Consider the following 23127-nt stretch of genomic DNA (forward strand, 5'->3'; position numbering starts at 1 on the left):
AACTAACAAGATGCTATATTGAATAATGCCTCATGCAGCAGGTCCGAAGTTCTTTCGTTCTTAATTTGACTCTGCTCCATTTTCAGCCTATTTCTGATGCAGCATGTCTGGTGAACTTCACATAATCTGTCATCAGTTTATGCCACCTTAGTCTTACTTTGAAGAAGTTATAATAATATAAATAATATAAAAGCAAATGCCTGTATTTGCTTGAGGGTGGATCTGTTGTACATGTTCATTCAGGAAATATGAGTGGATGAGCAAAGGTCTCTGGAAAATGCAATGCCACATCAGAGAAAGGAAGTATGAAAGACACATGTTCTGCCTAAATTTCTTTAGACGGTTCATTGCCTTAAAGCAAAGGGGAAAATCCGTATTGAATCTTTCAGTTTCTTGACTCTCAACCAACTCGAAGTAGGCCTATAAAAAAGGATGAATTAAAAAGGTGTTGATAATGAAGTCTTGGCATGAATGTCAATTTAAGGACTGAATTTCCCTCTTCATTTATAAAATTCACCAGAACATCATCTTGATCTTCCCTTCTTACTCCCATTTGTTTATCTCTATCATATTCATATTTTATTCAAATAAAATTAAGTGGACAAATAAAGTGAAAGAAAGCACTATATTTTTTATAAATGCATTCATCCCCATTATATTTATCCATACACAATCTGTATCTTAAAGCAGTCTGTTTATCTGTTGCAGGAGTTATCATATTTACTATCCATTGATAGAGGGCCATAGTATTATATTTCCATTGAATCAATAGCAATACTTGCTAGAAGTAAGGGCACAAAGAATCCGTCTATGTTGACCATCTGTCAAACCACATATATTTGGTATATGTTTAGGATAATATTATCATCTGACAATTTAAATCCCCCCCTCAAAAAATATTTATACATCCTAATATTTTTCTCCCACTTGCTTATCTCAACTTCTTAGCAACCCTTTATATCAACTTTTAACATTTACCAGCAACTATTGACTTATACTTAGACGCGGGTGGCACTGTGGGTTAAACCACAGAGCCTAGGGCTTGCTGATCAGAAGGTCGGCGGTTCAAATCCCCACGACGGGGTGAGCTCCCGTAGCTCGGTCCCAGCTCCTGCCAACCTAGCAGTTCGAAAGCACTTCAAAGTGCAAGTAGATAAATAGGTACCGCTCCGGCAGGAAGGTAAATGGCATTTCCATGCACTGCTCTGGTTCGCCAGAAGCGGCTTTGTCATGCTGGCCACATGACCTGGAAGCAGTACGCCGGCTCCCTTGGCCATTAACGCGAGATGAGTGCCGCAACTCCATAGTCGGACACGACTGCACCTAATGGTCAGGGGTCCCTTTACCTTTATTGACTTATATATTTTTCCTTGTGTAAAATCCCATACTGGTGGTACTTTTGCATATATCATCTGCAGCTGCTGTTTCCTGGAGAAGATGAGTGGGTCTGAAGAAAATCATTCAGTTACTGTCTAGTGTCACCTCTTTTACTGGCAGTCAGCAAAATTGTCCCTTCACATCAACCAAATCAAAACTGACCAGACAATTACATGGGTGGGAAATGCAAAGCATTCATCTCTTCAAGTTTAGTTCCATATCATTACATGTTCATCACGTATTTCTCACTAACTTAGCAAAGTTCTCTTCTTTTTCAAGATGCCTCTGCACCTGCTACTGCAAACTAGGAGCTCTCAGTTGTGCAGATCGTTGATGCTGTTAAACTATAACAGCATTGATCACGCACTGAAGTGGAAAGGAACTGGTAGGAAGCTGTCTTAGTTTTCCAGATGAGTAGTGTCTCAGATGATTGTGCATTTGTGGTCCTAATCCTATCGGGAGTTCCAAAGCTGGATGCAAAGTCCATTCTCCCTTGCAGAAACTTTGGGCTTCTACAGAAACCAGCATGGAAAGATAATTCACACGAGAGCTGCCTTTAGGGAAGGGCGAGAAATTCAGTTTTGTTTGAAACTACACTTCTTGAAAGAATAAGCAAACCAAAATGCAGCCATCCTTTAAAATTCACAGTTCTGCAAATTTTGCTGTGCAGTTCTCCAGCCAAATAATGCATGCAAAAATGCATCTTCAGGGCAAAGTGTGCAAAAAATGCATCTATTGGGGAAAATATGCAAAGGTAACAACCATCAGTGTGGTGCAGGTGGGTGCTCTCCCAACGATGCATGTCACTGTCATGGTGTCAGACTAGCTTTATCCTTGCACCTGCCAATCTCACTGCTGCCTTCCCTGCCTTGGGAAGCCAGGAGAGCAACACAGCCCCACCCGTGCATGGAAAAAAATGTGTAGGTTAGTTAAAATTGTACACCAAACATAATTATTAGAAGTTAGCACTGAAATGCTAATGAATTTTCATGAGAATTGCTTCTCTTTTTTCACAAATTGCTGTGGAAATGTGCATAATTGAATTGGAGATTGTAAATATGAGAACTAGAGAAAAACCAAAATTGACAGATTCATTCAACCCTAGGCTTTCCTTGATTAGACTGGGCTTGTGGCAACATTATAATCAGATTCAGTCTTTTGAGTTCCTTATCTCAAGTTGTCTTGAGTCTTGGGTATTGCTCTGCTCTTTGCAATGGAACCGTTGACGTTTTAGTGTTTTAGTGTTTGGCTGACAGCTTTCCCCCCAGCACTGAATTAGGCACATGTGCTATACATGTAATAAACAACTATTTTAGAATATTTGTTTTGGGCTATTTTTAGAATATTTAGAACCATTACAATCAGTGAACATTTTAGAGTATTTTAGAATGGTTATGGTCCTAAATATTGGGAATCTTTCAACACTTGAGGTTGGCGGGGGTTTTAAACACTAGTATGGAATGATAGTAACAATATTGTCTGTTCAAAAACACAATTGAGATACAGTACAGGTATGATCACATATGGCTTGGAGTTTTCATCAATAAGGGATCAGTTATAACAAGTAGCAGAACTGCTTTCTTCAGCTTTGGTTGAATCAGTCATAATTCTTAAGCTAGTGATTAAATGTCTTACTTGCTTCCTGCTTGTAATATAGATTCTACCTCTGACAAATAAATATTTCAAACTTTAAAAACAAAACAAAAAACAACAACCCTGAAGAATTCGGATACTGTAGTACACACTGAAGAGAAATTTTAACTCGAGTCACAGACAGAAAAGTTATGTCTTGGAATCCATAGAATGGGGTCACAAACATGGTGCCCTCTAGATGTTTTGAACTACCGGTACAACTTCTACTAGCTCCAACCAGCTAACCAACTGCCAGGAAAATAAATATTTTATTTCTGGCCACCAAATTTATAGTAAAAATAATTATACTTTTTTTTTGGACCAGGAATGAGGAATCTATGCCTGCTCCCAAATGTTACTGGAGTGCAGCTCCCATGATTCCTGACAATGAGCCATGCTGGCTGGGACTAATGGCATTTGGAGTCCAGAAATAGCATTAGGGTCACAGGTTCTGCATCGCTGTGTTAGACTAAGCACATTCATTCTGTTGATGGCTCTGATATACCTTGAGATGATCCATGCAGGTGAAGGGAAACAGCACTGAAGTGGTAAAGGAACATTTTTTTACATTTTACTTTTAATGAGGGTGAAAAAGGAGAGCGCAAAATATGGTCTGAAGCTCAACATCAAAAAAACTAAGATCATGGCCACTGGTCCCATCACCTCCTGGCAAATAGAAGGGGAAGAAATGGAGGCAGTGAGAGATTTCACTTTCTTGGGTTCCATGATCACTGCAGATGGTGACAGCAGTCACGAAATTAGAAGATGCCTGCTTCTTGGGAGAAAAGCAATGACAAACCTAGACAGCATCTTAAAAAGCAAAGACATCACCTTGCCGACAAAGGTCCGTATAGTTAAAGCTATGGTTTTCCCAGTAGTAATGTATGGAAGTGAGAGCTGGACCATAAAGAAGGCTGATCGCCGAAGAATTGATGCTTTTGAATTATGGTGCTGGAGGAGACTCTTGAGAGTCCCATGGACTGCAAGAAGATCAAACCTATCCATTCTCAAGGAAATCAGCCCTGAGTGCTCACTAGAAGGACAGATCCTGAAGTTGAGGCTCCAGTACTTTGGCCACCTCATGAGAAGAGAAGACTCCCTAGAAAAGACCCTGATGTTGGGAAAGATGGAGGGCACAAGGAGAAGGGGACGACAGAGGAGATGGTTGGACAGTGTTCTCGAAGCTACTAACATGAGTTTGGCCAAACTGCGAGAGGCAGAGATGGATAGGCGTGCCTGGTGTGCTCTGGTCCATGGGGTCATGAAGAGTTGGACACGACTGAACGACTGAACAACAACAAGGTGGGAAAGAATGGATTTGGAAAATGTTTAATAGTAAATATATTATGAGAAGTAACATTGGAGAGTTTGTTATAATTTGGGAGCAGCAATAATTAATTAGCATGAATAACCAAATATCTATTTCTAAATTTATATTTTTGCTGTTCTCCTCACCTTAAATAAAATGCATCACAAACTCTTCCCTGAAATCATGTACTTGATATCTCTGCTTAAGGAATCTTTCTTAGTGGCTATTTTGGGCAAAATTTGCTAATTGTGAGTTTTACCATCACACTCTACAGCTCCCTTCTCACAGAGAAGGAAGATAAAGAATCTGCTTCTCTGTGGACTCAGTTACATTCATAAAGATAAAGAGCATTATATATGCGTTGTAACACTGTGACACCAGATCGCGCTGTGGAGTTTCATCTTTCACCAACAGGATTTCCCTGCATTGAGTTTACAACACGTTTAAATGGATCGCTTTTTTGATGACTAGATCCAACCTGTAATGAATTTGTGTGCTGGTGCAGAGTGTGTGTGTGATAACTGAGGCCAACATTTCTCAGTCTTGGTTCCACTGATGTTCTTGGACTACAAGTCCCATCTTCCTTGACCAATGATCCTGCAAGCTAGGAATAGTGGGAGTTGTGGTCCAACAACATCTGAAGACCCAAGGTTGAGAAAGGCTGTCTTAGGTTGTGACCACATCACACATTTAAACAACATGATCTCCCCCAATAATTTTGGGAGCTGTAGTTTGTCAAGGATGCTGAGAATTGCAGTTTGGTGAGAGGTAAACTACTGTTCCCAGAAGTCTTTGGTGGGAGTCATATGCTTTAAATGTATGATATGTATGCATGCTTTTAGTTTTGAAAAGAAGGTCACATCATGGTTTTTGAAGTGTAATTTGTTGAGGTCATTTTGTTTTGTACCTGTTGATATCTTACGCTTTGTTGTTTTAATTTATGCTACTCTTATTTTGTTTTGGTGTTTAAATTGGTTTTAGAAATATATATTAGTGTATTTAAATATATTGCATACTGCCCTGTGGCCATATGGTGAGGAGTGGTATAGAAATAAAGAAATAAACTGTAAGAACAATCATGTTGGCCTTTCTCACCGGATTTGTACTCCTGGTTGGGGTATCAGCCAGGTGAGAATGACCCTCACAATCAGCACTGATAGTTGAAGCTATGTCTTACAGTGTGGCATCCCAAATGTGGATGGGCTTCCTGAATCTTCTGTGATGGATCTGGTTGTTAGGTCTCACTTTTTCAAGCTTTCAGATCACCACCAGTGAGGTTCAGTGGCTCACTTACAATGCCGAAAGGCTTCAGACACTTGCCTTATGCTTCCACCACCACCCTCGCACACACACCTTGGATTGTTGGAAGCATCCCTGTAACAGATGTAAAAAGCTGAAGACAAGCTGTATGCTAGTTGTGCTAGAAGAGCAGATTGGATGAGATCCAACTCCCCGAACCAGTTTCCTCATTGTAGAATCTCTCCTGCTGTGTTCCAGACAGTGGATTAATGACTGAGAGCTATATGCTTTCTGCTAAAAAGCTGACTTTTGATAACTACAGCCAAGAGAGAGGCAGCCATTTGAATCCATCCTCAATGAGCTTTCAAAGAGGCTTTCCCCTTTTTTCAAATGGGCAAAGTTTTCATTAGCACAATGTATCTTCTGGAAGTGTACCTAGTGATTCAGAGTAACCAGTATAATGATAATTGAAGCAGGTGCCACAGCGGTATGCTGAACATACTCTGAAGGCCCTGAAATAAGGGCAAATGGTCTATCTATCCAATAGTCAGGCAGGCTTTGCCATCCCTTATGCTATGTTCTTAAGTAATAAATTAAGAACCCTGCTACAGGGTTGTTGTTGTTTTAACAAGCCATTCCACTCAGTTGATTTGGAAAGAAGAAGAAGCATCATATGCTTCCATCTAGGGCCAGTTTCTTCCCTATGTACCTCTGTGTGTTCTCACTGGGACACCTGAGGTTTTGCTTTGGCTACCATTGCCGAATGAAGTCCAGGGGACACCCATTAGGAGGGGTGGCCCTTTTCCACAGTGACATTAAGTGGCAGCTGCAACAAAATGTAGCAGAGCACAGAGCTCCTGTTCAGAACTCCAACTAGCCAGCCACATCCTTTTGCAGGAAGTTGAGCCATTTGGGGACATTCTTACTTGTTTTGGCACATTCTGCAAAAAATCTGGAAATCCCCCAAGCCTCCTTCTTGAGTGAAGATGATGGCATGTTGAATATAAAAGGATCCATGCTTTGAGAATGAACTCACTATGAATATATATGATGCTTTACTGATTTTAAATTCCAAGTTACCTTTTTTGGGAGGGGGGTCTTAAAGATTAAAAAGTGGGACATGAATTATTAACATAAAAATAAAATAAATTGTATTTGACATGTATATTCAATTTGACAATATTCAAGATGGAAGCAAAGTCTGACCCAGACACAGGGCCAGATTCAGATAAATAATTGTGCTAGCGGGAGCCGAACACAATGAGTCTCACTAGCACAGCAGGGGTTTCCCCATTTTCATCCACCCATTCACCCCCAAATTAGCTTTTGGAGCATTGGGAGAACCCCCAGAACAGTTTGTGGGAGGGAAGAAGATTGCTCTGTCAGGCAAGCAGAAATGTGTTCCATTGAGTTCCATCCTTCAATTCAATACACAGACTGAGTTTTAAGAAGTTGGGATGGGATTGAATTACCCTATTATATTTCCATCCATCCAGATCACAATATGTCAGAATTATGGCTAAAGTTTCCCATATTATACTTTCCCCCCATTTTCTAAATAAAAAAGGCAGTTTACAATTCCTTGCTTGTCATTTGCTACTCATTTTAGCAACTCAGCTGACAATATCATTTCTCTTAAACATTGTGTCCAGATCCTCTTTTCCTGATTACTAGAACAGTTTGGCTGTTGTGTCACAGAAAGCATACATTTTTGCTCCGTAGGATAATATGGTATGTGTTTTTTGGGCACATTCCAGATAATAAAACTCACTTGAAAACATCCAGGTCTGTTTGGGAACAATGTGTGAACAGCAGCAAAAGTGACACATTCCATGTTATCATATTGGCTCATGGGATTAATCTCAGGAGATATACAGTGACTGCTAACACTCGGGCCTGAGAGAATTTTCTCAGAGAAACAGCCCTTTTGTGGTGCTCATTTGCATCCTTACTGCTCCCCAAGGTGAAGATGCTTCTTCTCTGATTGACTGGCACTCAACACTTGTTATGTACTTAGCTCTTTACACAGCAGAGCAATATGAACAGCCCACATGGGCACAGTTGTGTCCAAACAACTGTGTGTGTACTCAACATAAACTAGCATATGCTCTGTAGTATAACAAGTGAAGGGCCTCCAGTTATGGGGCTTTCAAACTACCTCGGGTGATGAATTTAGATCTTTATTTCTGCAGTGTTCACAAATAGTCAATTTGACATGTGCAATGCCCAACACTATTTGCCACTGGCAGCTGTTATTTAGTATTAAGAAGACCGTTTATTTTTATTTTATTTTTAAAATAAAAATGCTTTATTTTAATGTTTCAAATTATAATACATACACATATTTCCGACAAAACATACACAACCTACAGACATTTTTCAACATCTTAAAAACCAAACACTCCATCATACTTTCCTTATCTTCATCACACTCTACCCACCACCTTCCAACACCCCACACCCCACCCTTTATAATTATTACATCTATACCCCACCTTTCCTACAAGGTGAGGTACATGGTTCTCTTCCTCCCCATTTTATCCTACAGTATTGCTCAGTAAGCTCAGTTATCTACAGTATGTGGGGCTTTTCCAGCCCAGAACACCCGCGTTGCTCAGTGACATAGGAAGCTGCCATGCAGTGAGTCCTTCTAGCTCAGTATTGTCTCCATTGATGGGCTTTGGCTCTCTAGGATTTCAGACAGAGAGTCTCTCTCAGCCTACCTGGAGTTACCAGGGATTGAGCCTGGGATCTTCTGCATGCAAACCCTCTGTCACTGAGCTACAGCCCTTTCCTGCTGAATCCCTGTTTTCTCCAGCTGTATTACAACTTTGATTAGGGTTAAGGAAATTAAAGAACACTGTATGTGACAATGTGTGATCTTTGAGACATTTAGAAGAAATTTATATCAATCTTCAACACGTTTGCCACAGATAGGGGTCTTGAGTTCATTGTTACTGCCAAAACTGCTACTTCCTCCTCCATGCAGCAAAATTTCCAAGTTGCTGTGTGAAAAGGAGTGTGAGCACAAACAATAACAACAACCTAACTGCATTTAAGGCCACAAAGCCTTGTAAGCAACAGCTACCACTATAGTCTAGCTCTTTCTGTAGCAAGGTGAAAAGCAGAATGGAGACAGGATGAAAACATGGCTCAGTCATTTACTTTTTGATCAGTCCAAAATACAATATTTATATATTTGTTTTTTGTTTTTTTATAAGAATTTATTGGCATTTTTCTATAACAACATATACCCACACCCACACCTACAATTAAACAAATGCAAAACAAATAAAACAAATACAAACAATGTCAAGTTTTCTTATTACATCTTTCTAAAAGAAAAAAAAAATTTCTATTTCCATATCTTGACCATTGACTTCCCCTGCCTTTTCACCTTCGAGTTTATATCCTTAATCTATTTTATAACCATTTCTCCTGAAAAAAGAAAAAAGAAATTAAATTCAATTGTATAGTTACATTCAATTATATCTTCAACATTTTACTAAGAATGCATCGTCATAATAATACCTCGTCATAATTCTTCTTCATTTATTCTTATCGATTTCTTATCTTAATCTACATCTTAATCTTACTCCTCTTGATCCTTAAACTTAATCCACTTAAATTCACTTTACTTATACTCCACCTCACAGATCTTCGCAAATCATTCGCATCAAATCTATCTCTTCTATCCTTAAGATTGCTGCTAATAACATAAAGACTTGAAATATCTCCTTTCATGTTCAAATAAAAAATATAACAAAATATTGTTGACAGTATTCACCCTCCGATTTCAATTTACCATATCAGGCTACTTTAAGTTTTACTTAGTGCTTCACCCCACACCCCCTCTGTCCATTATTCTTCTCCTGGTGGCATCAGCACTGAACTTCCATGTAACTTCCCTCTCCAAACGTCCACAGATCCAGGCACAGTCCAAACCTCTCCTTGCCACGAGTTCAGAGGTGTCCATCTCAACATCTCTCAGCTTCTTCGGTTCTTTGTAACATTCCTTTTCTTCTTGTAAATACCTTAATTCTCTGTCCCTGGCCCCCGAGCTCACACCTCGGGGACTGGATATAAAAGATCTTGACGTCGCCTTGGGGCTGCCACCCCCAAAAAGCGAATTTCTTCTCCGAAGTAGCTCACTCATTTCTCTCCATCTTTCCATCCACCCTCTCAGCTCCTTGGCAAGGCTTTCTTCCAAAGTGTCAAAAGTTTTAAAAGCCTCCTCTGTGGGCAATTGGTTCCATTTCAGATCCCCACACAAGACTTTGACTTTTCTACAAAGCAGTTCCACCTTCAAGGCAGTGAGTCTCTGTTCATCCGTTAGTCCAGAGTTCAATACCAGTTCAAGGACGAAACCCAACATACTGGCAGAGGAGGAGGAAGTGGGTGTCATATTTCTACTCCCCTCTTTGTTCGTCGCCATTTTCCTGAGCTGGAGCGCAAATACCGCAACTTTAAATGGAGATATTTTCCTCTAGTTAGCTTCCCGAAAAAAGAGTTTGCCAGTCTCATGTGTCAATTTTAAATACATTTTAGCCAGTTCTGTAGCAGTAATCACTCAAATTGGTTAGATTCTTACGCTCGAAGGGAGGGAGGCAGGCTGCCTTTCTCCTTCCCCCCGGATCGTTCCAAAAGCACGATTTCTAAACAGATTCTTTACTCACGACCACCGGGTTCCTTTAGCTCCATTCTTCAAAGGTAGAACTTAGACGCTCACCGCGGGCTTTGTCGCCGCATTTGCATCCCGGTTGGGGCATGTCCCCGAAGCCCGGCTCCGTTGTCCCTTCACCCCCACTCCCCCTTTACAGGGGGAGCGAGGGAAGGGTTCGGAGCCTCCGCGGGCGCTGCCGGGGAGCCCAGGGTGCGGGACGCTCTTCCCGCACCCCAACCGGAGCCCCGCTTTGCGGTAGCGGGGCTCCTGACCCCCGGGATGGACAGGGCGCTTCGGACCCGAAGCAGCCCTCGACCACCCGGCGATTGCGTCGCCGCCGGAAGTCCTCAATATTTATATATTTGGTTTTGTTTGTTTTTTTACAGGAAGTGAGGTGGCTTTGCTTCCCCCCCTCCCTTGCACAAGATGAAATCCGTCTGGAAAAAATCCAAAGAGACAGACATTGTGTTTTTAGAGCAGACTTGTCCTGACATTGTCCCTCTATTCTTAATGTACCTGCCAACACTGCTGTTCATTTTGCCTTGATGAAAAGGTAAACTCTCAGTCTCTTGACCAACCACTGACACAGCATAAATTCCCCAAATCATGGAAGGATAATGCCTTTATCTTCCCAGGTAATGGTGCTAGAGAGGACAGCAGAAAGTTCAGTCGGAGCTGAACTTTGTAGGCACAGTGAAAAAAATATCATGCCATTTCAAGGAAAGTGCTAAAGACTCGGGGGATGGATGGGACCCATGATCTTATGTTCAGACTTTATGAAAGCAGAAATGGAACTATGTCAGCTGCATTGGCTTAGAGACAGGTGGTGCCAATAATTATCATTGCAATTCAGTTCATACGAAACAGGTGAGTAAAAATAACAAAGAAAATAAACCAAAAGATGGTTGCATTAGCCTAAGAAAGGAAGTTCCAAAAGTTGGTTCAAAGTAGAACATTTACAATTCAGAGCTTTAGGAATGTAGGCAGCTGCCTTATATTGAGTCAGGCCATTGGGTCATCTGCCTCAGAATTGTCTACACTGACTGGTTGCAACCCTCCAGCATTTCAGGCAGGGTTCTCTCCCAGCCATACCTGATGCCTTGGATAGAATCAGCATAAAAAGCAGATGTTCTACCATGAAGCTATGGCCCAAATTTTTGAAGCAGAGTTCCCATGACTAGTGGCCAACATTTCTTTGCTACCAGCAGGGCAGGAAGCATTGCTCGCACTGCTTCAGGATGATAGTGGTGACTGACTTTGTGATTTGAAGTATTAAGGAGATCTACGTTGGATGATATGAAAGTTACCCTTTCACGTTGCTCCAGTTTTCTCCTCAACTTTTCTTAAGTTCTGCTTTGTCTTGTCACCATTTCCTCAAGGGTGCCTTCAACCTCCTATGTTCTCCTTTTCCTCTAAATGCCTTCATTTGATTTACCATCTGATGGAGCACTTAGGAGGCACTTTATTTCAACTCTCTGAATGACAGCTAATGTTTTCATTACTTACATATTCATTCGACTGATGAAGTATTCTGCAATCATAACGAATTAAAGTGTTGCACTTTCACATTTGTTTGCTTTCTGACTGGCAATGCAGAAGCAGCTTGTACTATAAAAGTGAAATATATAAACACAATAGCAGAAAGATAAGAATTTAGATTCACTGTCTTTATTTTACTCATTTCAGTATGCTGTCATTAAGGATGAGGAAAAATTCAACTTACTTGGCACTTATAAGCGAACCTACATAATTCAACATTTTAAAAATTTATTTATTTTTATTTATTAAATTTGTATACTGCCTCCCATCTGAAGATTGTGTTATGTTCACAACATAAAAATAGAAAATGAAAACACAAAATATATAATAAAACAAAAATAAAACTATTTTTATTTATTAAATTTGTATATTTTCAAAGCTGCATAACTGAAACAGCCATTCTGCAAAATTCACATTTCTCCAGTTTTTGTAATGCAGTTCTCCAGCAAGGTAATGTGTACAAAAATGCATATACCAGGGCATCCCCAATTAATCACTACTATTTTCTCATGGTACTTTAAAAAAGAAAAGAAAAGTAACCTTTGTATATGAAAGAACATAAGTGTGCTGCATTTAAAGTTTTCAGTGAAAGTACTAGTAAGAAAGTATAACTCAATCACAGTAGTTCTTAACAGCAAAGCAAATATAGCTTGTTCTAAAAATTGGATTACACAGAACACTGGGGCCTTTTGATATTCTGGTCAAGTTTCCTGTTGTGTTTGATGGATTATCATAAACAACAGAGGTCAGAGTAAAGTGCCCCTCTATCTAAAGTTTAGCAATAATGTCAAGATGTTGACTTCAGATGAAACATCATTACACTTTGAAGAGCAAGTGAGCAGCATGGTGAGTGAGGTACCCCAGTGTCGTTAGCAACATCATAAACAGTCGGTTTTGAATTTCTTTTAATTAGGCCCAGGAGTCTGTTTTAAGTTGATAAAGAAAAGTTCTGTGTATGGTTTCTACAAATCATACAAAGTATAGGATGGTGCAATATTTGGTAAAAATTCAAGAACTTCTAATGTTGTGATGCACAAAACAGACTGAATTAGGTACACACATTACACACAGAATTGGGTCCCAAACTCCCTTCCCCCCACAGAAACCCATGTTACTTTTGAAAATCTCTAAAGGTATGATATCACTTCATATGAGCAGCACCAGCGCCAGGTTTGTGGAGACCCTTAACCAGATCACATGCTGAAGTCATATCACAGGACAGCAACGTGTGTATCTTGGTCAGAATCACTGCTCCTGATTGGAGCAAATCCAATGCCAGAGTGGGCCCTAAGAAAAGCAATGACCACTGATCTCACACACGTCAGAGAAGGTTGAGAAGTGCGTGGATACAGTATTGTCCAGGCTGTCCACTACAACCAGCTCCATTGCCTAAAGGTCTTCCAATGTTCTTGCTGCCCTGGCACTTCAGAGATTTTCTAATGGCTGGCAGAAGAGCGAGCATGGCTCAAAGGACCATCATTGGATTTGTTGCGTGAGGTGAGGATACTGTTGTCCATTTGACACATTAAAGATCATTGGAAATGTGAGTTTCTGATGCATTGGTGAGGATAGTAGTGTCATACCCAAACTGAAACATTAGAAACATGTGCAAGGCATAACATCTATGTGAATACTGCAGAGGATTGCACCATCTATTTCAAATGCTACAATCTACTTCATACTTATGGCAGAACAAAATGGCTTCAATCCACAGTTAGTTTAAGAGTTCAGTGGATGATACTGGTCCTCATGCCAAAAAAAAACTCATACTGGCATCTTGAACCTTGTCATTAGCATATCTAAATGGTTGTGTGAGACAAGCATTGTAATAGAACACTGTTCTGGAATATCTGCAGCTGCAACAAATCTTCAACTAATATATTAATACAAACTTTTGTTAGCTGCAAAGATTTGGCACAAACAAGGTTTGATGGAAGGCATGCATGACTTGGATCATATTAACAACTCTGAAATCAATACGGCCTGCTGGAATGCTGAGAAACAGATTATTTGCCCGCTTAACTAAAATCTGTATCTGCAATGTAAGAAGGTTCATTAATGCACATTTTGATAAGGAAACTATCCTGTATTGATTTTATTGTGTTTATGCTCAGAATGAAATATATTTTCCTCTACAACATGCTAAATTGGATGGCAGTAGGGGAAATGGCTGGCCATTTACACAACTGCCTTTCTTTGTAAGTGATATGATACATTTCAAGTCAATTACACCTGTGAGCAAAATCTGAAATCAGTCAGCAAACCAAGGTATTTTGAAAACATTTTTAATGATCTCCCTGCAGCAGTTCTAGTAACGATGAAAGTCTTGAAGGAATCTAGCAGAAGGAAAATTTTAAGAAAAATACATACTGACAGTTACTGACAAATTCCTTATTGACATATTAACATGGTAGACATTGGGGTCATTTCCAAGGAAAATCTGCATTATTGCATAACACAATAGGGAAACAAAATCCGTGAATGAATATGCTCATTTCACCAGTTGATGATCACAATACAATAAGTGTACTGACGTATAAATATCAGGAAAAGATCTTATAACAGGATACACAGATTAGCAGGAAAATCAAAGCATTGGAAGCAGAGCTTTCCATTTTTCCTTATTGTATTAAATAACTCTTTTTTTAAGGGAGATTTTTTTTTCTCTCCCATCATGTTGTAAAATATAATCAGGCATTCACACCACAGATCTCTAAGCCTAATCCATTGGTCAGTCCTTCACTTATCAACATCTTTCACCTTGAAACTTCTCCTTTCTACTGTGGTATTCCAAACCCATGCTTGCAAGAAGTCCAGTTGTGGAATGCATATTCCATTCCAGTTAGATCTCCCAGGGTTCTATAATGCACGGAGATTCCGCAAATGAAATGGTCTCCATTTCAGTCCTTCTCTTCACATATTTACTTTTCTCTAACTGTAACCCGGAGAGAGAGAAAGCGCACACAACCTATTATGTGTCTGGATTGCTGCCACCTTCTGGTTTCTTTCTTTTTTCTTTAATAGTAGTTCATCTCTAACTTTGATTATTGTACATACCTATAAATGTTATTTCCATTCCCCATCTCAAATACTTGGCCAGTCAAAAGTGGAACACAGTTCTGCTAAGATTTCTCTTTCTGTTTCCAATCAGTGTTTCAAAGCCTTATCTCCCCACACCCCTGCCCATTAGCCAACTTTGATAGGTATGCAGAACTACTCACCTATCAATCCCCTCACATCATAATGATGAATCAAAATTTTAAAAAAAGATTCCTTCCAGTAGCACCTTAGAGACCAACTAAGTTTGTTCTTGGTATGAGCTAGCTTTCGTGTGCATGCACACTTATTCAGAGTTTCCTTACCTGAAGAAGTGTGCATGCACACGAAAGCTCATACCAAGAACAAACTTAGTTGGTCTCTAAGGTGCTAGTGGAAGGATTATTTTTTTATTTTGTTTTGACTATGGCAGACCAACAGGACGACCTACCTGTAATCATAATGATGATTTATTAAATTTCTATACCACCCTTCATTCAAAGCTCACAGGGTGGTTCACTGCTTAAAAATATGAAATGAGAGCACAAAATACTAACAAAGCAAAAAGAATATCAGGCAATTGACTGTTGTCAAAGTTCAAAGTGGGTCAGCTGATCAGTGATTACATGGAGTGTGGGATGTAAAACTGCAGTCAGGTACAACATTCCTACACCGGACATGTTAGGGGATGTTTTGTACCACTCAGGAGAAGACTTTCTGTTTCCTCCTGAGCTGGGACAGACTTCCACTGCATGTGGCTTGAAGATGGTGTGGTCTGTTGTACTAGCATGGAGGAGCACACGTCCTCCGTGTTCTGATCAGTGTGTATTCTCCATTTTGTATGTTGCTGTGTGTTTGGAGAAGTGACTGCTTAGTTGCAGTCACTTGGGACTAACTTCTTTATTTAATAGTTCTAGTTGTTATGTAACCTAAGCCTGCCTTTAGGGATATGTCTGTGAACCTGAACGAATCTGTGAGTAAACTACTTTTATATTAATGTTAATCAGATTCTTGTTTTTATTCTTTTTAAGAGGGATTAGAAGGGATTTTAGCAGGAAGGAATCTTTAATGGTAAGACTCGGATGAGTCAGCAACAAACCGAATGCTGCGTAATTTGAGAAGGGGGATGTTTGGAACTCTGCTAGAATATGGAACTTGCTGGCGCACGTTAGGAGGGATATCATTAAATAATATATCCTCTCCTGCCTCCCTAATCATCCCCACAGGGAGGCTAAAATCAGGCCTTAAAAGAGGTTCCCTGTAACCACTGACCAGCATTTACAGGGAGACTCTTTGAAGTCTCCACAGTGGTGAAAATGTTCCTAAAACCAGAAGCTTTTCCCCACTGAAGCATAATCAGTTTGTGTTCAAAAAGCTGGAAGAAGCTCAAACCACTTCCTGGGTGCTCTTTCTTTCTTTCTTTCTTTTGAAACAGAGAATTTTCTTTCTCTTCTGAGAAAGCAGCTTGGATTTAAAACATTGGAGGAAACACTTTGAATTCAAGTCCAGTCCCAAAAGTAACACCCTAGTGAAGCCATCCCAGCTGGTTGTCAGCTGACCATCAGTACTTGCAGGAGCCCTGCACCACCCTTCAGACCCCCAACAATCAGTGCTAACTGCAAACTCCTTCTTGGGCCAGTTGCAACTTTACCTGCCCCCACACCTGATGTCATGACATCAGGATAAGGGTATGCTTAAATGGCCAGATGATTCAAATGAGGGGAGGCCTAGCTCGCCTAAATAGTACCACAGGCCAGATATCTCCCACATTTGCTTTAAGCATTTAGGTTTCATTTGCTCCTTAAAGTTTCCTGGGTTGAGCTTTTGAGGCCTCTGTTACCTTTTGGACCTCCTGGTCAGAAAAGTCTCCAAAACAAGTGCCAACCATTTCACAGCAAAGAATAGGACACAGAACTGCCAGAACTGATTTTTTTTTTCCACAATAAATTTCAAACTTAGGTTACTAACAATAATTTGAAAAGCATTTATTTTTGTTGCATAAATAACCTAAAGTTTTAATTTAATTAAATATATATTTGTAACACAGTTCCCTCTATATTAATGGCAACCATAAATACATTCTGACTTAATGCAAAACATATACATTAAGGTAACACTGATGGAAAATTGAAATTCATAACAGCATACATTTCTGCAAGTAGATCAGATATCTTTCAACATTCTTGTTCCCACTGGAACATAGCTGTTCCTCTTCATGCATATTTTATAATTTATTAATGTGAACATTTTTGCTGAGTGAATCATTTGCCAGCAATAATGTGTCTGATGAGTTTAGCTCCCCCCGCTTGCCTCAATCCCAAATTATCCATCGAAAGAAATCAACTTTGTTAAATCCATTTTTCTTCCCAACATATGCCAGAATGCTGCAGTATGAGATGTCAATAACTTTGTCCAATTCACATGTCACATTTATGTATACTTGTGTAGAGTTTTATCAATATGATAGTGTCAATTGGTTGCACGCAGAAACCATGTGAGGATTTCAGCAGTGCAGATGTCAGACTTGGCCCACTGGCAGGGCAGAGCCAGCCCAGAGGAATTCCCTGAAGGTGAAGTCCTAAGCCACCATAGCAGTCCCAGAATTTCTCCTGTTTAATGGACAGGAGAAGAGTTATCAATACAGCAGGTATCTTCTACCTCCACTGACAGAGGCAGTATGCCCCTGAATACCAGCTGCTGGAAATCACAAGTTGAAAGAGCACTGCTACACTTAAGTTCTGCTTGTTGTTAATTAATTAATATACCACCCTATACCCGGAGGTCTCAGGGTGGTTCACAGAACAAAAAATAAATAAAAACCACAAAATACATACTCAAAATAAAAAAACAACAACCCAATAACTCCCCCCCCCCAAAAAAAACCCCACATTTCAAAAGGGCATAGAATGTCAATCAAAGGCCTGGTTAAAAAGGAACGTTTTTGCCTGGCGCCTAAAAGTGTATAATGAAGGTGCCAGGTGAACTTCCCTGGGGAGAGCATTCCACAGACGGGCAGCCACTGCAGAGAAGGCCCATTCTCGTGTTGCCATCCTCTGGACCTCTTGAGGAGGAGGCACACAAAGGAGGGCCTCAGAAGATGATATCAGGGTCCGGGTAGGTTCATATGGAAAGAGGTGGTCCTTGAGGTATTGCGGTAGCCAGGGCAGTCGGACCAGGATCAATCTAATATGCTCAAACCACCTTGCTCCAATGAGAAACTTGGCCACTGAATTCTGCACTAGCTAAAGTTTCTGAACCATATTCAGAGGCAACCCTACGTATAACACATTGCAGAAATCTAACCTTGAGGTTACCAAGGTTGCTAGGCTGGATGGGCCTTTGACCTGATACATTAGGGATTTTCTTATATTATTAGAAGCAGCTCAGACAAGACTGTCCTGGAGAGGGTTAAATCAAGTATATGCAAGTTGGACCCTTTCTGTCGTCTCTTGCCTGGTCTTTGGATTTCAGCTTCTGGGATGGTTAGTGACTGGGGCTGGAATTGGAAGCCTCATACAGCTGTGAATTCTATACTGTGCAGATGTTCATAGCTACATTCTTTTCTAGAAGGGACTACTTACTGTGGCCTCCTCCCACTGCTCAAAGCACACAAGCTGAATGCTACAAGTGGCTCTATCTTGTTTAACTTCCACAATTTATACATGTGGGGGGAAATGATATCAGCATTCAGCTGATAGAGTCCTTTCCTGCCATCTGACCTCTACAGCCAATTCTTCCACATTGTGAGGGTGCAGGTAAGCCGACTGTGCTGGACAGAGCTGGAACACTTCTACCAAACCAGGGCAATTAGAACAGCAGGCCCCTGGCTAAAGAAAAAGACAAGCCTTCATCTGGTTTTATTAAGGTGGTGGTTCTAGATCAGAGTCACAGCAGCACACTGATGACAGTTCACAAATAACCCTAAATACATCTCTGACAAATGCTGGCAGATCTATAATGTAAACAGAGATGCATAAATTGTGCCTGCTGGGGCAGGGAAATAATTTTTATCCCTCCCTCATTAAATAATAAAACATGGGGTTCTAGAGCCATGAGGCTGAATGAGATCCAAGAAAGAAAGAAAGAAAGAAAGAAAGAAAGAAAGGACATACTTCTTCACAAAATATATAGTTAAATGATGGTCTTACTCTGAATATTCTAGCAGATTGGCAAGCGTGTTTTTTTTAAATTAATTATCTGACTAAAGAAATGCTCCATGGATTTGCCAGATTATATATAAGTCTTCTCCACTACTACACCACCACCACCCTGAGTGGTGAGTCAGGGGTAATAATATGGTACTTTCACTGAGTTTTGCTTTCTTAGAAACAAATAGCAGCATGCTGTTTTTGCAAAAATGAGAATATTAATGGTTAAATGCTTGTGCTATTCGTTCTTTTCAAGAACAGACAGACACACATTTATTAGTCGTGGAATCACTATAGCTGTGGGAATCATTCATTCTAATTTTCTGACTTTTGTGCATTTAAATTCCCAATTATGGTGATGATGCCTATTAACATAACTTTCCTGCACAATGTTTCTTGGGAAATGTAAAAGAAAATGGTCATATATCATCATATTACATTCCTATTCAGTAATTCCTGCTTATTCCTTCCATCAGTTCCTGAAGGTAAACGGCTACAGATTATTAAGAAGGAGGAAATTGAATTTTTAATGGAAGTTACTGACAAACCCACCCACAAACAGCACACAAATATACACACCATTGTGTGTCATGATGCCCCATTGAAGGAGTGCATGATCAGGTGCTACAGGACCACCCAGTCTCTTCACTAGAGTTTTTCAAATGCTACAATTCACCCTCTCTCCCTTAATCTCACAGTGAATGCATTAAGTTTACACTCCAAGTGTGGGTCAAGAAGAATGTTTCCACGTATCTGAAACTGGCTGTTATATATGATGCCTGCCTATTTTGCACTTTCTCTTCTATGGCCAGATTTTGCAACATGAAGAGAAATGTAACATAAGGAGAAAGTGCTGGATTAGGTCAAAGGCCCATCAAGTGTGGTCTTATTTTCAATCCCTGCTGTAATCATCCCTAAAATGGAATTTGCCTTTTTCACGGTTGCCAAACACTGAGCCAAATCTTCATTTAGCTTTCCAAGGTCTTGTTCCTGGTCAGTCACTGCCAGTTCAGAACCAATTAGCGTATATGTGAAATTAGGACCTTTTTTGCTTTGGTGTGTATCATCTTTGAAATGCTTATATTGCATTTGTCATTTAGACAGATCCTTTATAAGATCCTTGCAATCCCTCTTTGTTATGATCATCTTGAACAATTTGGTATTGTCAACAAATATGGTCACCTCACTACTCACCCCAAATTCTGGATCATTAATGAACAAGTTAAAAAGCATGCATATCTTGGAGGAACTAGTGACTGGACATTAAGAGAACCTCTCTTCTTCTTCCATGCCTGCTAAGCTTAGTCAGAAATCTTTGGTGGGCTACTTTACCCAAATCATTTTGAAAGTCTAAGCACCCAGTGTCAACAGGATACTATCTATCTATATGTTTGTTGATACTCTCACAGATAGATTTAGAATGGCAGATTAATAATTGTACCAAGTATAAATAAGATTGGCATAAACAGCATGAAATCAATTGCAGTAAACAATATTTAATGAACCCTTTCCATTGTAGTCATTCTTTCTGAAGAACCTTCTCTATAATCAAGGTGGCTTTTTTTTCTCTCTTCCATGAGTTTATCTTGGGTAAAGAAGACACATTTTTTAAACACCAAAAAATCTTTCTCTATAGTCATGCTGAGTGGACCTTCTCCTTCCAAGTAGCTGAAGAAAGAAATGCACACCCAAAATCAATAAACCCGGAGGAGGATCTTTCAATCTCAGGAAATCATTCACAGCATGTTGAAATCACAGCATATTAATGCCTCTCCATTCAGTCCATTGTAAAAATTGAAGGACACATTAGTCAAAGAGAAAACATTAGGACGTTGCTTATTGCATCAATACAAAGAAATGGTCTTTGGCACTTTCTCCAGTCACACAAAGAGTGAGCTCAGCACTTTCCCATGGATAAGTCCAAATAAACCTTTTTAATTCCTTGTGGCACATTTGGACATTTCCTATTCAGAGGGCCTATAGAATTCTGACTATTATTATTATTATTATATTATACTAATTGTGGGACGCGGGTGGCTCTGTGGGTTAAACCACAGAGCCTAGGACTTGTCAATCAGAAGGTCAGCAGTTCGAATCCCCATGACGGGGTGAGCTCCCATTGCTCGGTCCCTGCTCCTGCTAACTTAGCAGTTCGAAAGCACGTCAAAGTGCAAGTAGATAAATAGGTACTGCTCCGGCGGGAAGATAAACAGCGTTTCCATGCACTGCTCTGGTTCGCCAGAAGCAGCTTAGACATGCTGGCCACATGACCTGGAAGCTGTACGCCAGCTCCCTTGGCCAATAAAGAGAGATGAGCGCCACAACCCCAGAGTCGGACACAACTGGACCTAATGGTCAGGGGTCCATTTACCTTTACCTTTACTAATGATGTATATATAATCTATGGCATAAAGCAATACACTACATGAGTTGGGATAGGTATCCTCTTGGCACAAAATAAGTTTTCCATTTCTCTGACTTTTTTTTTTAAAAAAAGACACGTCATTAATTCACATTTTCAACCTTGAAGTAAGATCCTGAGTGAGCTCTGTTAGTCTTATGGAATTTGGATGTATTAGTAGCCGAGACACAATAAATCCAGGCTGTTTTGTTGTCTCAGGTTTATCCCTTTAGGATTTCACCTACCCCAAACCTTGCTCCAGAAAAGTTAGCCTTTCCACCATATGTGGTGTTAATGAGTCACCATTTGCTCTAGTTAGGCATTAGGATTCCACAAGCTTTGTGCAGGTTCTGACACCTACCGGATGGGTGTGTCAAAAGAAGAGCATCACCACCTGCTTGCAGTTCTGCTTGGCAGACTTTGTATCATCTCTGTTTACACTTCACTCAATTATAATTGGCAGTTCTGTCACCATTTCTTCATCAGTTTTGGAGTGTATTGTTATAGCTGAATACATATAATAGCTGTCACTTTTCTCTTCTCAGCATTTAGTTCTATTTGTTATTTTCTCCTGCTTTTAGTAGCTTAAGTCGTGTCACTTATATTGCATATGCACTGACAGATTTTTGACTGATGTGCAAATTAATTCAGAGGAAAAGAAAGGAGAAAAAAAGAACAGGGTTTCTTTTCTCTCTTTTTTGTCCTGACACTTTTATTTTTATCTTAGCATGCTTTCTTTGACAGGCTTTAAAATGGTGCTTTCTTTTCTTTTTTTAAGCATCTTTAAATAAAGAGTGATTTGCTACATCAGAAGCATGTTGCTCATTCTTTTAATTCACCTGTTTGCTCATGGTTATGTGGAAAAGATAGCAGTCATGAAAAGTGAGTCTTAATGCCCAGGTTTTTGAGTTATTACTACTTACGTATGTATCAGAAGCTATGAAAGAAAAATGCCATAATTTCATATCTTAAGATACTTGTAACTGATTATATTTGATTTCTTTCAAACAATGCACACCATCTACATTATCTGAAGAATACAAAATGCACACAGTGAAAGAACAACAATGCAATATGCACTGTATGTCCATAAGCCTGGCCAAAGAGATAAGTCACCAGACTCTGGGTTACAATAGAGGGCAACAACTGATCTTAAGGGATCTGCAACTTGATGGGGTTCTCATACTTGAAATGCTGTCACCTAGAAGAAAGCAAAGCACAGCTCTATTAAATGGGCTTCAGTTTCAGTTGATGGTACAGTATTAGCAGGTTAACAATGGAGCAAATAAACATACAAATCTTCAGGCAGAGATTCGAAAGCCGCCCATGGCTGATGTTTCAGTTCAGGAACTCCTATATCAAACAGAGGACTAAACTATATGGCCTACAAGGCCCCTTCAGAGTCTCTGATCCTATTATTATATTTAACCATCTTCCATCATCCAGTGTGCATGTTCCCCTTGGTATAAATTTATCATGCTTCCACAACTTAGTACCCTCCAGATGTTTTAGACTATAATTCCCATCATCGCTGACCATTTATTATGTTGACAGGGGTTCATTGGAGTCGGATGTCTGCAGGGCACCACATTGGGGAAGACTGATACAGATGCTGGAGCCCTGTCCACTCCATTTCAAGCCTTCTTCTCTGTTGCTTTGCCTTCAGAGCAACTGAGAATTTGCACCTTGTGCCTCCCCATGACCCACACATCACACACTGCTGTGAAAAGAAGCAGACACCAATGAATGAAGTTCCACGGGGCATATATGCATCATTTAAGAC

This window comes from Lacerta agilis, chromosome 4 (assembly GCF_009819535.1).
Source record: "Lacerta agilis isolate rLacAgi1 chromosome 4, rLacAgi1.pri, whole genome shotgun sequence".
NCBI lineage: Eukaryota > Metazoa > Chordata > Lepidosauria > Squamata > Lacertidae > Lacerta > Lacerta agilis.